General features: G+C 49.4%; 1 pseudogene across 1 annotated transcript; it reads right to left on the bottom strand.

Moving 5' to 3' along the window:
* Positions 1-459: 459 nt before the first annotated feature.
* Positions 460-536, bottom strand: F5J12DRAFT_t212 (annotated as a pseudogene). Its single transcript has one exon. The product of its transcript is annotated as a tRNA-OTHER (tRNA).
* Positions 537-15,762: the final 15,226 nt, after the last annotated feature.

Here is a 15,762-nt window from a genome sequence, read left to right as displayed (position 1 = left end):
GCTGGAACAAGAAGATGCGCTCTGTACTGGAGTCCCTTGGCTTCAGACAGACCTACTCTGATGCTAGCATCTATATCTACTCCAAGGATGGAGTAACCATCATCCTGCCTGTGTTTGTGGATGATGACTCTAGCATCGACATCTGAGACTGCCATCGACTCCTTGTTGCAATAAATGCAACCAGACAGGGGATTGTGTTACAGTGGTGCCTCTGCACCTCTGTTGGCATTGTCATTTATTCTACTGTTATATGCTACACTAATATGGTCTAACTTTGCATTCCTACACTATACAGTGTTGTGATATGTTGTGACTGTTTGTTTTCCCTTGTTTACCATTTTTGCGCACTTAGCAGTTGTATGTGCCCAGTGTATTTTCTCTTCAGTCTCTGACACTGGGCACAAGGTAATGTCACTACTTAGCTGTTGAATTTAGTCTCTGACACTGGGCACAAGGCCTTAAGACTGGGTGATTTTATCAGATTGAACCCTGGACCTCCCAGGTTTCGACCGGGTGCTCTAACCACTGAGCTATTTGGTCAAGGTATCTAGGCTTACTTGGTGTGGTTTAACCACCAAGTGCTAGTAGGGACTAGCATTGCTGAGTGCTGGAGTACTACACTTGCAACACTCCTTTGTCTCAGAACTGAGCCAGGACTTCAAAATTTGTGATCTGGGCCCTATAACTCAGCTCCTGGGGATCAAAATCGACAGAGACCGCCCCAATCGCACCATATCCATCTTCCAGCGACAATACTGCCTGGATGTCTTGACCAGATTTGGAATGGCAGACTGTAAGCCCATTTCCACACCTATGGAACCAAATCTTCGCCTATCTCGCCAGCAATCGCCTCAGAACCCTCAGGAAGTTGAACAAATGCGCCAGGTGCCCTATCTGTCTGCTGTGGGTGCCCTGATGTACTTGGCCACCACAACTCGACCAGATATAGCCTATACCGTCGGAGTTCTGGCCAGATTCAACTCCAACCCAGGCTGGGCCCACTGGCAAGCTGTAACACACCTGATGCGCTACCTGAAGGGCACTCTGGACTATTCCATCACCTATGCTCCTGATCCTTCGACCTCTGAGCTATTCACAACCTTCTCTGATGCTGATCATGGTGGTTGCAAGGATTCTGGTCACTCTACTGGTGGATATGTGGTCAAAATGGGTACTGGTGCAGTGTCCTGGTCTTCCAAGCTTCAGGGAGTGGTCGCTTTGTCCACCACTGAAGCAGAGTATATTTCTGCAGTCCAGGCAGGCAAGGAGATCAAATGGATGCGAAATCTGTTGCAGGAAATTGGCCTCCCTCTCCCAGATGCTTCTACCCTTCGCATTGACAACCAATCTACGATTTCTGTGGCCAAGAACCCAGAACACCATGGGAGGATGAAGCAACTTGATCTCTGCTACTACTGGCTAAGAGATGCAGTTCAGCAGAACCTGATTTCGCCTATTTTTGTCCCTACAGTCGACCAGGCTGCAGATCTTCTCACCAAACCGCTACATCGCACCAAGGTCATCGGTTTCTGCAAGATGCTGTTCATATTAGGTGCCTGTGCACCTCAGACCGCATTTTCCCTTTATTTTATCTCTGTCTAACCCTACAGACATGTAGTGGACACTTAGCTTCGCTCTAAGTGTCCTTGGTTTGCTTTTATTTATTATTTACATTTGTATATCATTTTTGCGCACTTACTGCTCTGTGCCCAGTGAAATTTTCTTCAGTCTCTTACACTGGGCACCAGTGGCCTCAGTTTGTGGATATCTTAACAGATGGTAGGACAATCGCCACTGGCTGCGCAATTACACCCCCAAATGTGTCCCTGTAAGACTGGCAGACAACAAATTGGTATACTCTGCTGGAGTTGGGTCTGTGGTGTTTGTGCCTGTGGTCAGAGGCCAGAAGCATCGCCCTGTGGAGATCACCAATGTCCTGCATGTCCCTGACCTGCGCAACAACCTGCTCTCTGTCTTATATCTCTGTCGCAACAGGGGCTTCTCTGCCAGCATCAATTCTTCGCAGATATCCTTTAGATGCCCCCCTGGGCCCGTCCTCTTCATTGCAAGAATTATGGACAACAACAGCACTTTCCTGGAGGGGGAGACACTCCCCATCACTGAATATGCCTCGGCTGCAACCACCTGCCCTTTAGACCTTGACCTCTGGCACAGAAGGCTTGCCCACCACCATGTGGCTGGTGTTAAATCGCTTCTAGAGCGAAATTTGGTCACTGGCATGACCCTAGACTCAAAGTCCTCCCCTGATCCCATCTGTGAACCATGTCTGGCTGGCAAGATGCATGCAAATCCCTTTCCTAGCTCGACTTGGCGTGCAACCAGGCCTCTGGAACTCGTCCACAGCGATGTGCATGATGTAGGCCATCTCTCCTTCTCAGGATATCGATATTGGGTCACTTTCATCGATGACTATTCGCGTTTTCGCTTTGTCCTGCCTCTCAAGGCCAAATCTGAAGTCTTTGATGCCTTCCAGAGGTTCAAGGCATTTGCAGAGAACCAATCTGAGCGAAAAATCAAGATTTTGCGTGATGACAAAGGAGGGGAGTATTTGAGCAGGGCCTTTGAAGAGTTCACATCAAAATGCGGCATTTTGCGCCAGCACACTGTCAGGAATTGCCCCCAGCAGAATGGAGTTGCAGAGAGAGCAAATAGGGTGCTATCTGAGTGAATCACTGCAATGCTGGACGAGTCTGGGCTCTCCAAGGCCTTCTGGGGTGAGTGCCTAGCTACCCTGGTCCATGTCTGGAACAGGTTGTTGAGATAACCACAAACTGAGGCCACTTGTGCCCAGTGTAAGAGACTGTATTCAAGGGAATACTACATAAGACATCCCTTGTGCCCAGTGTAAGAGACTGAAGAAAATTTCACTGGGCACACAACAGTAAGTGCGCAAAAATGATAAACAAAGGTAAACAATAAACAAAAGCAAACCAAGGACACTTAGAGCGAAGCTAAGTGTCCACTACATGTCTGTAGAGTGAGATAGAAATAACACAGAGGATAAACGCAGTCCTGAGGTGCACAGGCACCTAATATGAACACTCCCCCCTGAATGTGCACCTCTGCACTCAAGTGCTCCCCCCTGATGTGCCAAGTCCTAGCATCGTGCAGAAACCAATGACCTTGGTGCGATGTAGCGGTTTGGTGAGAAGATCTGCAGCCTGGTCGACTGTAGGGACAAAAATAGGCGAAATCAGGTTCTGCTGAACTGCATCTCTTAGCCAGTAGTAGCAGAGATCAAGTTACTTCATCCTCCCATGGTGTTCTGGGTTCTTGGCCACAGAAATCGTAGATTGGTTGTCAATGCGAAGGGTAGAAGCATCTGGGAGAGGGAGGCCAATTTCCTGCAACAGATTTCGCATCCATTTGATCTCCTTGCCTGCCTGGACTGCAGAAATATACTCTGCTTCAGTGGTGGACAAAGCGACCACTCCCTGAAGCTTGGAAGACCAGGATACTGCACCAGTACCCATCTTGACCACATATCCACCAGTGGAGCGACCAGAGTCCTTGCAACCACCATGATCAGCATCAGAGAAGGTTGTAAATGGCTCAGAGGTCGAAGGATCAGGAGCATAAGTGATGGAATAGTCCAGAGTGCCCTTCAGATAGCGCATCTGGTGTTTTACAGCTTGCCAGTGAGCCCAGCCAGGGTTAGAGTTGAATCTGGCCAGAACTCCGACAGTATAGGCTATATCTGGTCGAGCTGTGGTGGCCAAGTACATCAGAGCACCCACAGCAGATAGATAAGGCACCTGGCGCATTTGTTCGATGTCCTGAGGGTTCTGAGGTGATTGCTGGCGAGATAGGCGAAGATTTGGTTCCATAGGTGTGGAAATGGGCCTACAGTCTGCCATTCCAAATCTGGTCAAGACATCCAGGCAGTATTGTCGCTGGGAGATGGATATGGAGCGATTGGGGCGGTCTCTGTCGATTTTGATCCCCAGGAGTTGAGTTGTAGGGCCCAGATCGCGAATTTTGAAGTGCTGGCTCAGTTCTGAGACAAAGGAGTCGATGGCAGTCTCAGATTTCGATGCTAGAGTCATATCATCCACAAACACAGGCAGAAAGATGGTTACTCCATCCTTGGAGTAGATATAGATGCTAGCATCAGAATAGGTCTGTCTGAAGCCAAGGGACTCGAGTACAGAGCGCATCTTCTTGTTCCAGCGATTTCCACCCTGTTTGCTGCCATAGATCGCTTTCTGCAGCAGACACACCTGAGATTTTGGGTCTCCCTCCACAAATCCTTCTGGTTGGGTCATGTAGACCTCACAGTCCATCTCCCCATTGAGATAGGCATGCGAGACATCCACAGAGCGAAGATGAAGGTCCTGGAGAGCTGCAAGAGCCAGGATGACTCTAATTGATGAAAGGCGAGCTGTTGGAGCGAAAACCTCGAGATAATCGAATCCAGGGCGCTGATTATACCCTTTGGCGACCAATCTCGCTTTGTAGCAATCTATAGAGCCATCTGCATTCCTCTTCACCTTGAATATCCATTTGGAGCCTCTCACCTTGCTCCCAGCAGGCCTAGGGACGAGTTTCCAAGTCCCATTGCTCTGGTGAGCAGCTAACTCCTCCAGGGCTGCCTCTCTCCACTTATCTGCATCAGGGCAATGCATTGCCTCTGCAAATGTGAGTGGCTCATCAGGGATGGATGCAGACATGGCCAGTTCATCATCACTGTCATCAGGGTCATCCACATGCTCTAATTGCGCAGGAGAGAGCTTCCACCAGTCTCTGGGCTTCTGTCTGCGCCTAGCAGGCAGTCTGGCACCGATTCCAATGGGACTGGCAGGTCTAGGAGGTGCTGGGGGCGAGGGAGTGCGAGGGGGAGGAGGTATGACCTCTGGAATTGCAACAGGAGGCTGTATGGGGTCTGGATCAGCTGCCACAGGCTCATTCACTCCCCCTTGATCCAGATCATCATCAGTGTCACTATCTGTGTCCAGATCTGTGCTTGGATGGTAGTATTGCGCTGTAGGGGGTGGAATGGAGGGTATAGGAGCTACTGGCGCATTTTGGGTAGGTTTTGGAGGGAGAGGTGCAGGTAGGGAAGGTGTGGAAGGGCGAGTGGACAAAGGGAAGTACCTCTCATCAAAATCAGCCCTTTCTGAGATGATTGTGCGCTTTGTGGTGGGATTGTAGAATTTCTAGCCTTTGTAGCCTTCAGGGTACCCTATAAACACAAATTTCTCCATGTGGGACTCCAGAGGTCGCCTTTTGTCCTTCTGGATGTGCACATAGGCAGTACACCCCCAAACTCAAAGGTGGGAGACATCTGGCTTTCTCCCATGCCATAGTTCATAGGGGGTTGCATGTTGGACTGCTTCAGTGGGGCATCTGTTCCAAACATGGACCAAGGAGGCTAGGCACTCACCCCAGAAGGCCTTAGAAAGGCCAGACTCATCCAGCATCACAGTAAGCCGCTCAGAGAGTAGTCTATTGGCTCGCTCTGCCACTCCATTTTGCTGTGGTCGATTTCTGACTGTGTGCTGGCGCAGGATTCCGCATTTGGTGGTAAAATTGATGAAGGCATTGCTCATATACTCCCCTCCCTTGTCATCCTGCAAAATCTGTTGCTATTAGTGCCTGTGCACCTCAGACTAATTGCCAGGTCCCCCACCTTCCATATTAATGATGTGTTCACTTATTTTCATCAGTTGTTCTTTGTTTGTTCAGTGTTCGCATTTTTACTGTGCACAGAGTATCTTGTTCTTTAGTTACTGACTCTGTGCACATAGGTGTGTAAAACTACATAGACAACAATTTAGTTACTGACTCTGTGCACATAGTGCTGAGCATTGGGATATCTTAACAGGTTATGAGCCCCGCGCCTTAGGACTCTCTGGACACGTCATTTGCCACGTCATCCACCTCTGCGCAATTTTCCATACTTCCTGGACCTATCCCTCGCTCTCTAGCCCTATATTTGTCGCCAGAAGCCCCAGAACTCACCCATTCCATCTGTGTTTTGCCAACATGAGTGAAGACATCACCACTGCTGCCCTCTCCATTACCCAGCTCACTGCCTCCAACTATGCTGCCTGGAACAGCGAAATGAAGGCCTTCCTGCGCTCTAAAGGACTGTGGACCATTGTCAGTGGTACTGAAAAGCGCCCTCCTGTCTCTGAAAGCGATCTGTGCCTCCAATGGGACCTCAGAGCGAACCAAGCAGCTGGAGCACTGTATCTAGCCATCTCTGGTCGCTTCAGAACCCTCATTGAACCTGTTGAGGATCACCCAGACCTCATTTGGTCAACCCTGGCCACTATCCATCTCCAGGAGCCTCCCAGTGCTACAAATCAAGCCCCCATGCCTTCCAATTCGCTCCAACAGCCCATGACTATGCATAGGCGATGGATACACAACCAAAACCTGCCCCCAATTGCTGAGTTTGCTGGAAATGCAAGTTTTCGCTCCACAGATCCCTCCTCTCCTCTCTACCCTCTCCAACTCGATGCAGATGTCCACTGGAATGCAGATACTGGTGCCACTGCACACATGACCCCTCATCGCCACTGGCTGCGCAATTACACCCCCAAATGTGTCCCTGTGAGACTGGCAGACAACAAATTGGTATACTCTGCTGGAGTTGGGTCTGTGGTGTTTGTGCCTGTAGTCAGAGGCCAGAAGCGTCGCCCTGTGGAGATCACCAATGTCCTGCATGTCCCTGACCTGCGCAACAACCTGCTCTCTGTCTTATATCTCTGTCGCAACAGGGGCTTCTCTGCCAGCATCAATTCTTCCCAGATATCCTTTAGACGCCCCCCTGGGCCTGTCCTCTTCATTGCAAGAATTATGGACAACAACAGCGCTTTCCTGGAGGGGGAGACACTCCCCATCACTGAATATGCCTCTGCTGCAACCACCTGCCCTTTAGACCTTGACCTCTGGCACAGAAGGCTTGCCCACCACCATGTGGCTGGTGTTAAATCCCTTCTAGAGCGAAATTTGGTCACTGGCATGACCCTAGACTCAAAGTCCTCCCCTGATCCCATCTGTGAACCATGTCTGGCTGGCAAGATGCATGCAAATCCCTTTCCTAGCTCCACTTGGCGTGCAACCAGGCCTCTGGAACTTGTCCACAGCGATGTGCATGATGTAGGCCATCTCTCCTTCTCAGGATATCGATATTGGGTCACTTTCATCGATGACTATTCGCGTTTTCGCTTTGTCCTGCCTCTCAAGGCCAAATCTGAAGTCTTTGATGCCTTCCAAAGGTTCAAGGCATTTGCAGAGAACCAATCTGAGCGAAAAATCAAGATTTTGCGCGATGACAAAGGAGGGGAGTATATGAGCAAGGCCTTTGAAGATTTCACATCAAAATGCGGCATTTTGCGCCAACACACTGTCAGGAATCGCCCCCAGCAGAATGGAGTTGCAGAGAGAGCAAATAGGGTGCTATCTGAGCGCATCACTGCAATGCTGGATGAGTCTGGGCTCTCCAAGACATTCTGGGGTGAGTGCCTAGCTGCCCTGGTCCATGTCTGGAACAGGTGCCCCACTGAATCTCTCCAAAATGCGACCCCATATGAGCTATGGCATGGAAGGAAGCCAGATGTCTCCCATCTTCGAGTGTGGGGCTGTACTGCCTATGTACATGTCCAGAAAGACAAGAGGCACCCTCTGGAGTCCCACACAGAGAAATGTGTCTTTATTGGCTATCCAGAAGGTTACAAGGGCTGGAAATTCTACAATCCCACCTCCAAGCGCACCATAATCTCAGAAAGGGCTGACTTTGATGAAAGGTACTTCCCCCTGTCCAAGCGCCCTTCCTTACCTTCTCTGGACGCTTCAAACCCACCCAATCAACCTCCACCTGCACCTCCAGCTTCCAAACAATCTTACTACCACCCTCACCCAGATTCTGACTCAGAAAGCGACTCTGGAGATTCCCTGGATCAAGGGGGGGAGATAGAGCCTCTGGAGGCTCCAGCAGCTGATCCAGTGCCTATCCAGCCTCTCCCTGCTCAACCAGCTCAAGATGCGCCACCTTCTCACACTCCATTGCCTGCACCACCCCCAAGAGCCCCTAGTCCTGTTGGCATAGGTGCCAGACTGCCCAGAAGGCGAAGACAGAAGCCCAGAGAGTGGTGGAAGCTCTCCCCAGCTCAATTGGAGGACTCTGGTGATGAAGAAGACTCTGATGATGAGTTGGCCATGTCTGCAGCCCTGCCAGATGAACCTCTTACATTTGCAGAAGCCATGAGTCGCCCTGATGCGGAAAAATGGCGCAAAGCAGCCCTGGAGGAGTTGGCAGCTCACCAGACAAATGGCACTTGGAAACTTGTCCCTAGACCCCCTGGATGCAAAGTCATTGGCTCCAAGTGGGTATTCAAGGTCAAGAGGAATGCTGATGGCTCCATAGATCGCTACAAGGCCAGACTGGTCGCAAAAGGCTACAATCAGCGCCCTGGCTTTGATTATCTCGAAGTCTTTGCTCCTACAGTGCGCCTTGCCTCTGTCAGAGTGGTTCTAGCTCTTGCAGCGCTCCAGGACCTCCATCTGCGCTCTGTGGACATCTCCCATGCCTACCTGAATGGGGAAATGGACTGTGAAGTCTATATGGCACAACCTGAAGGATTTGTGGAAGGAAACTCGAAATCTCATGTCTGCCTGCTGCAGAAAGCCATCTATGGCAGCAAACAAGGTGGCAATCGCTGGAACAAGAAAATGCGCTCTGTATTGGAGTCCCTGCACTTCAAACAAACCTATTCAGATGCCAGCATCTATATATACTCCAAGGATGGTGTCTCCATCATCTTGCCTGTTTTTGTGGATGATATGACTCTTGCTTCGTCTTCTGAAGCTGCCATAGACTCCTTCATCTGCCAACTCAGCCAGCACTTCAAACTGCGAGATCTAGGACCTACTACCCAACTCCTGGGCATCAAAATTGACAGAGATCGCCCCAATCGCTCGATTTCGCTCTCCCAGCGCCAGTACTGCCTGGATTTACTGGAAAGATTTGGCATGGCTGACTGCAAGCCACTATCTACACCCATGGAGCCAAATCTTCGCCTCTCTCGCTCCCAGTCTCCCCAGGATGCCTCAGAAATTGAGAAAATGCGCCAAGTACCCTATCTCTCTGCTGTAGGTGCTCTGATGTACCTTGCCACCACTACCCGCCCAGACATCGCCTATACTGTCGGAGTTCTGGCCAGATTCAACTCCAATCCTGGCTGGGTTCATTGGCAGGCTGTGAAGCACCTAATGCGCTATATCAAGGGTACTCTGGACTATTCCCTGACCTATTCTCCTGATCCTTCAACCTCTGAGCCCTTCACCACCTTCTCTGATGCAGATCATGGAGGCTGCAAGGATACTGGTCGCTCTACAGGTGGATATGTTGTCAAGATGGGTACTGGAGCAATCTCCTGGTGTTCCAAGCTTCAAAATGTCGTTGCTCTATCTACCACTGAGGCAGAATACATAGCAGCTGTCCAGGCAGGCAAGGAGATCAAGTGGCTTCGAAATTTACTCTCTGAAATCGCTTCTCCACTGTCTTCTCCCTCTGTGCTGCACATGGACAACCAATCTGCAATCTCTGTGGCCAAGAATCCTGAACACCATGGCAGAATGAAGCAACTTGATCTCTGCTTCTACTGGCTTAGAGATGCAGTCCAGGACAACCTCATTGCGCCCACTTTTGTCCCCACTGATGCCCAGGCTGCTGACCTGATGACCAAACCACTGTCCAAGGCCAAGGTGATCAACTTCTGTCAGATGCTAGGACTAGGTGCATCAAGTGGGAGTTCTTAATGTGCAGAGGTGCACAATCAGGGGGGAGTGTTGCTATTAGTGCCTGTGCACCTCAGACTAATTGCCAGGTCCCCCACCTTCCATATTAATGATGTGTTCACTTATTTTCATCAGTTGTTCTTTGTTTGTTCAGTGTTCGCATTTTTACTGTGCACAGAGTATCTTGTTCTTTAGTTACTGACTCTGTGCACATAGGTGTGTAAAACTACATAGACAACAATTTAGTTACTGACTCTGTGCACATAGTGCTGAGCATTGGGATATCTTAACAAAATCTTGATTTTTCGTTCGCTCTGGTTCTCAGCAAAGGCCTTGAAGGTCTTGAAAGCCTCAAAGACCTCAGATTTCGCTTTCAGAGGCAAAACAAAGTGATAGTGAGTGAAATCATCAATGAATGTGGCCCAATACTTGTAGCCTGAGAAGGAGGCATGCCCTACATGGTGTACATCGCTGTGGACGAGTTCCAGAGGCCTAGACGCACACCAGGAAGCAGTGGGGAAGGGGTTTGCATGCATCTTTCCAGCCAGGCATGGTTCACAGATGGGGTCAGGGGAGGATTTGGAGTCTAGGGTCATCCCGGTGACCAGATTTCACTCCAGGAGCGATTTGACAACAATCAGGTTGTGGTGAGCAAGTCTCCTGTGCCATAGGTCGAAATCCAGGGGCAGAGTGCTTGCTGCAGAGGCATACTCAGTGAGGGGAACAGTCTCCCCCTCAAGGAAGGCCGAGTTGTTGTCTGAAATTTGTGCAATGAAGAGGGAATGTTGGGAGCGAAGCCTAAATGCCATCTGCGAAGAATTGATGGTCACAGTAAAGCCCTTGTTGTGACAGAGATATAAGACAGATAATAGATTATTTTGCAGGTCTGGCACATGCAGGACATTGCTAAACTCCACAGGGCGACGCTTTCTACCTCCCACCACAGGCTCAAACACTACAGACCCAACCCCAGCTGAGTAGATCAACTTATTGTCTGCCAGCTTGATAGGGACATGTTTTTGGCTGTAATTTCGCAGCCAATGGCGATGGGGCGTCATATGAGCAGTGGCCCCTGAGTCTGCGATCCAAAGGACATCAGCATCGAGCTGCAGAGGGCAGAGGAGGGAAGAGGGGTCAGGGAAGCGAAGACTTGCATTTCCTGTGAATTCCACAGCTTGGGAAGCGCTCTGATTTTGCAAGGGGATAGAGGGCGATGAGCTAGAGGCCTGGGGCGAAGGGGACGAAGCAGATGCTTGATTTGCGGATTTTGGAGTCTTCTTTTCCTTCCTGTTCTTCTGAGAGCGATAGTAGGCTTTAGATTTCGCAATGTTGGGGCATTTGTGGATGCAGTGGCCTGAATATTCGCAGAATGAGCAAACCGACGAAGCTGGGCACTTGCAATCGCCAGAGAAGGTTAAAAGCGCAGTCTCCGATGTACTGGCATCAGGGCGACGCCTGCGCTGCGATTCTTCAGCCAGGAATGCTTCTTTAAGTTTCTCTTTGTCCAGGGAGTGGAATAGAAGTAAAGAGGACGCAAAATGAGCATATTCTTCGCCTAGAGAGCTAATCATAGCCATGCAGACCAGCTCATTGTCCAAGTCCTTGATGGAGTAGGGGGTGGTGGCTCCCTGGGGCGCAATTCCTGGATTTTGGACCTGGAATCTTCGATTCTAGCGATTAGGGAGGTCAGGGACTCATCTGAGGCCTTCCTGATCGAAAAGAAGTCATCCCAGGCATTAAAACGAGCTCCAGGGCGCTGCTGGAGGTGGATGGAGGCCAGGGTGTTCCAGATCTGAACAGGATCATCCTGCACAGCATCTACATGGGTCCTCTGTTCACTAGAAAGCGCCAGGTAGAGCTCTCCAGCTGCCCTGTCCGCTCTAAGGTCCCATTTGGCCTGAGCTTCGACTTTGGAGTCATCAGGGCGCTTTTCCAGACCACTAACAATGGTCCAGAGCCCTTTTGTGCGCAGGAAAGCCTTCATTTCGCCTTTCCAGGTCGAGTAGTTGGAGGCAGTGAGCTTAGAGACAGAGGGCGACGAGTTGGCATGGTCCTCAGCCATTGTGGCGATTTTCGAGTTGAAAGGAGAAGGATGGGGTGGATAGGGTGAGTCTGGAAGCTGGGAGCTCGAAGATTGAGCTGTAGCGAGCGAGTGTGTGGTTCTTTTGGGTCGAGGTTTTGCGCAGAGGTGGATTACGTGGCGACCAATGAGTGCTGAGAATCCTAGAGCGCGGGGCTCATAACCTGTTGAGATAACCACAGACTGAGGCCACTTGTGCCCAGTGTAAGAGACTGAAGAGAATTTCACTGGGCACACAACAGTAAGTGCGCAAAAATGATAAACAAAGGTAAACAATAAAAAAAGCAAACCAAGGACACTTAGAGCGAAGCTAAGTGTCCACTACATGTCTGTAGGGTTAGATAGAAATAACACAGAGGATAAATGCAGTCCTGAGGTGCACAGGCACCTAATATGAACAAAATATAGGGCTAGAGAGCGAGGGATAGGTCCAGGAAGTATGGAAAATTGCGCAGAGGTGGATGACGTGGCAAATGACATGTCCAGAGAGTCCTAAGGCGCAGGGCTCATAACCTGTTAAGATATCCCAATACTCAGCACTCTATGTGCACAGAGTCAGTAACTAAATTGTTGTCTATGTAGTTTTACACACCTATGTGCACAGATTCAGTAACTAAAGAACAAGATACTCTGTGCACAGTACAAATGCGAACACTGAACAAACAAAGAACAACTGAAGAAAATAAGTGCACACATCATTAATATGGAAGGTGGGGAACCTGGCAATTAGTCTGAGGTGCACAGGCACTAACAACAACAATGAGGAGCTTGTGGAAGACTGCATCCCCCCACTAAAAATCTTCGAGGAAGCTGATGATGCCCCACCATCCAGTAACCTGCATGCTTATTCATTCAAAGACATTGACAGGATCACTGACCAACTTGGCATTCCTTGGGCGCTCTCAGAGGATGCACTGTTCTTGCATTCACCAGTCTTCATGGGTTTTGTCTGGAATCTAGAAAACAAGACCATAGGGCTCACTGACAGCACAAAAGATAAATACATAGCATCCTTAGATGAATGGTCTCAGAAGAAGTCACACAATCTAGAAGAGGTGCAGAAGCTCCACAGTCAGCTTTCACATGCAGTGCTAGTGATACCAGGAGGAAATGCTTACCTAACATCACTACAAGCCATGCTAACTATTTTTGGCAACAAGCCTTTCATGCCCTGCATGCAGCCATGAAGCCTGCAATGCAAACTCCTTTGGTGGCAGACAGCTCTCTAAACATCACTTCCCATCCCCATCCCCATCCACCATACTGCCATTGACCTTTGAGCCTTCTCAGATGCCAGCTCCAGCATTGGCCTTGTGATCACTATCAGAGAGAGATGGAGGGCCTGGAAGCTACACCTAGATTGGAAGAGAGACACGAGAGACATTGGCTGGGCTGAGAGTGTTGCTTTTGAATTCCTCATATGCTACCTCCTCCCCATCAGTCCCTCCCCTGAACCTCTACAGGTATTCAGAGACAATGACAGAGTCATCAAGGCCTGGAGAAAAGGTAGGAGTAACAACAGGCCTACAAACGAAACCTTCCAAAGGATCCATGCTCTCCTCACCTCTCCCCCATGCAGAGTTTTTGCAGACTACAGCCTGAGCAAGTCCAACCCAGCAGATGGCCCATCCCAGGGCCTCTATCCCCCCACCCAACTTGCACTACCCCCCATCCAGATCCCACCCCCCATTGCTCACCTTGTTTTCAATTTCAATGACCTGCACACCAGGGGCCTCCCAACATTGACTTCAATAACATCCTGACTATGATGCTCACCCATCTACTGGGCCCCCACCCAACACCCACTGTCATACTCCCATACCCAATGAACCTGACACTGAGACCATCAGAGCTTTGCCCAGGATGCCCAGCCAAAGATAGGCTAGAGCAATGGCAATCACACCCTGACATAGTACAATCCCTAAACATGCCACCAGACTTCAGGGACAGAGTACAGGAGGTCATGCTCAAAGGATGGAATGAGAGCACCAGGGCATCTTATGGAGTGGGTCTGCTCATATACCATGTTTTCTGCAACAGTTGAAACATCGCAGAAAGGGAGCATGCACCTGCAGACACTAACTTATTATCAACTTTCATCTCCTCCTTGGCCAGGTTGTACTCAGGAAAGACCATACAAGGCTATGTTTACAGCATGTGCACATGGCACACCCTCAATGGACTACCATGGATACTTCACAAAGACCAGATAGTGACCATGCTTAAAGGGGCCTCCAGGATCACACCTGCCTCCTCCAAACAAAACCTGTGCAAGCCAATCACAGCACAGATGATCTGCAATGTCCACAATTTCCTGCTAAAAGACAATCCCCTGGACATAGCCATATTTGCATGCTCGACCACCACCTTCTATGCAGTGGCCAGAGTCAGAGAGTTCATGGCTCAAGCACCTCAATGCTTTTGATCCCACACTGCACATCACCCCCACTAGAGTTCAAGGGGAGATGGATTGCAACAGGCTAAAAACCACAGAATTTGCCTTACCAAGCACAAAGTCAAACCCCAATGGTGAAGCAGACAGGACCATCAGACCTACATGCTGCATACCTCCAACACCTGAGGATCAACAACCCTCCTGTCAATGGCCCCCTATTCACCTACAAAAAGGACAGGAGCTACTGCCCCCTGACATGACAAGCCTTCATTTCACACCTAAAGAAACTGGCCAAAGCAGCAGGATACAAGCATGTACACAGCCACAGACTCAGGATATGAGCAACCCTCAAATACCTACTATGAGGAGTCCCCTTTGAGGTGATGAAAGTCAAAGGGAGATGGGCAAGTGATGCCTTCCAGCTTCACCTCTGGAAGCATAACCAGATACTTGCCTCATACATCCAAGCAATGCCCACAGAGACAGCTGCAGAATTCATCTGCATCACAATCCCCCCCATATGCTGAAACCACATCACTTGTGAGTTGAGACATTTGCCCTTCCTAACCTTGGGGAGCCAAGCATGAGCCTGTCACATTGGGCAAAAAAACCCCTCCTAACACCTGGGATATGTTGAGATAACCACAAACTGAGGCCACTTGTGCCCAGTGTAAGAGACTAGTATTCAAGGGAATACTACATGAGACATACCTTGTGCCCAGTGTAAGAGACTGAAGAAAACTTCACTGGGCACACAACAGTAAGTGCGCAAAAATGATAAACAAAGGTAAACAATAAACAAATGCAAACCAAGGACACTTAGAGCGAAGCTAAGTGTCCACTACATGTCTGTAGGGTTAGATAGAAATAACACAGAGGAGAAATGCAGTCCTGAGGTGCACAGGCACCTAATATGAACAGGATATGCAGCTAATGCTCATCTCACAGGTCCCTATCTCACCACAGCTGGGAGGTGCTTCATGCCTCTGCCCACTTGCTTCTATCTTTCAAAACTCTACTTGCAATTATCACATTCCCTTAACAGCTACCAGTAGCAACATGCAAAGATGAAGATTACCAGTGCCATGTGGATCAATTGGAGAAGGATCTTGTCAATGACCTCATTGACTACAATCTCCAGCATGCTGCAGCAAAAGCCTCCCTGTCAAAGGCAACTCAGGCCCTTAGCCAAAAAAAGAAAGCATTGGGGGTTCCTGCACATGTGGACCTACACCTGATGAGGAACAATAAGTGGCTACAGACCCAAACAAATACACAAGCCTTAAAGATTCAAATTAGAGAGTGGCTTCATCAATGCAAGTTTGAGTTTGAGAGGTTGGAACAATCATACAGGAGCTCTGTCAATAGTGGGTGGTGTTTTGTTTGTGGTTTCTATTGCTGACAACAAGCCATAGAAAATCATTTACAATCACATGTGGAGTCATCCATCAAATGACAAGAACCCACTGTACTGAAGCTAGTCACAGCATATAATAATCTCTGTGGTGAATTGCAGGGT

The sequence above is a fragment of the Pisolithus orientalis genome (genome assembly GCF_024613125.1).
Source record: "Pisolithus orientalis strain OTSU chromosome Unknown F5J12scaffold_128, whole genome shotgun sequence".
Lineage (NCBI taxonomy): Eukaryota > Fungi > Basidiomycota > Agaricomycetes > Boletales > Pisolithaceae > Pisolithus > Pisolithus orientalis.
Note: the sequence above shows the minus strand (reverse complement) of the source record. Positions and strands in the feature narration are given on the sequence as shown.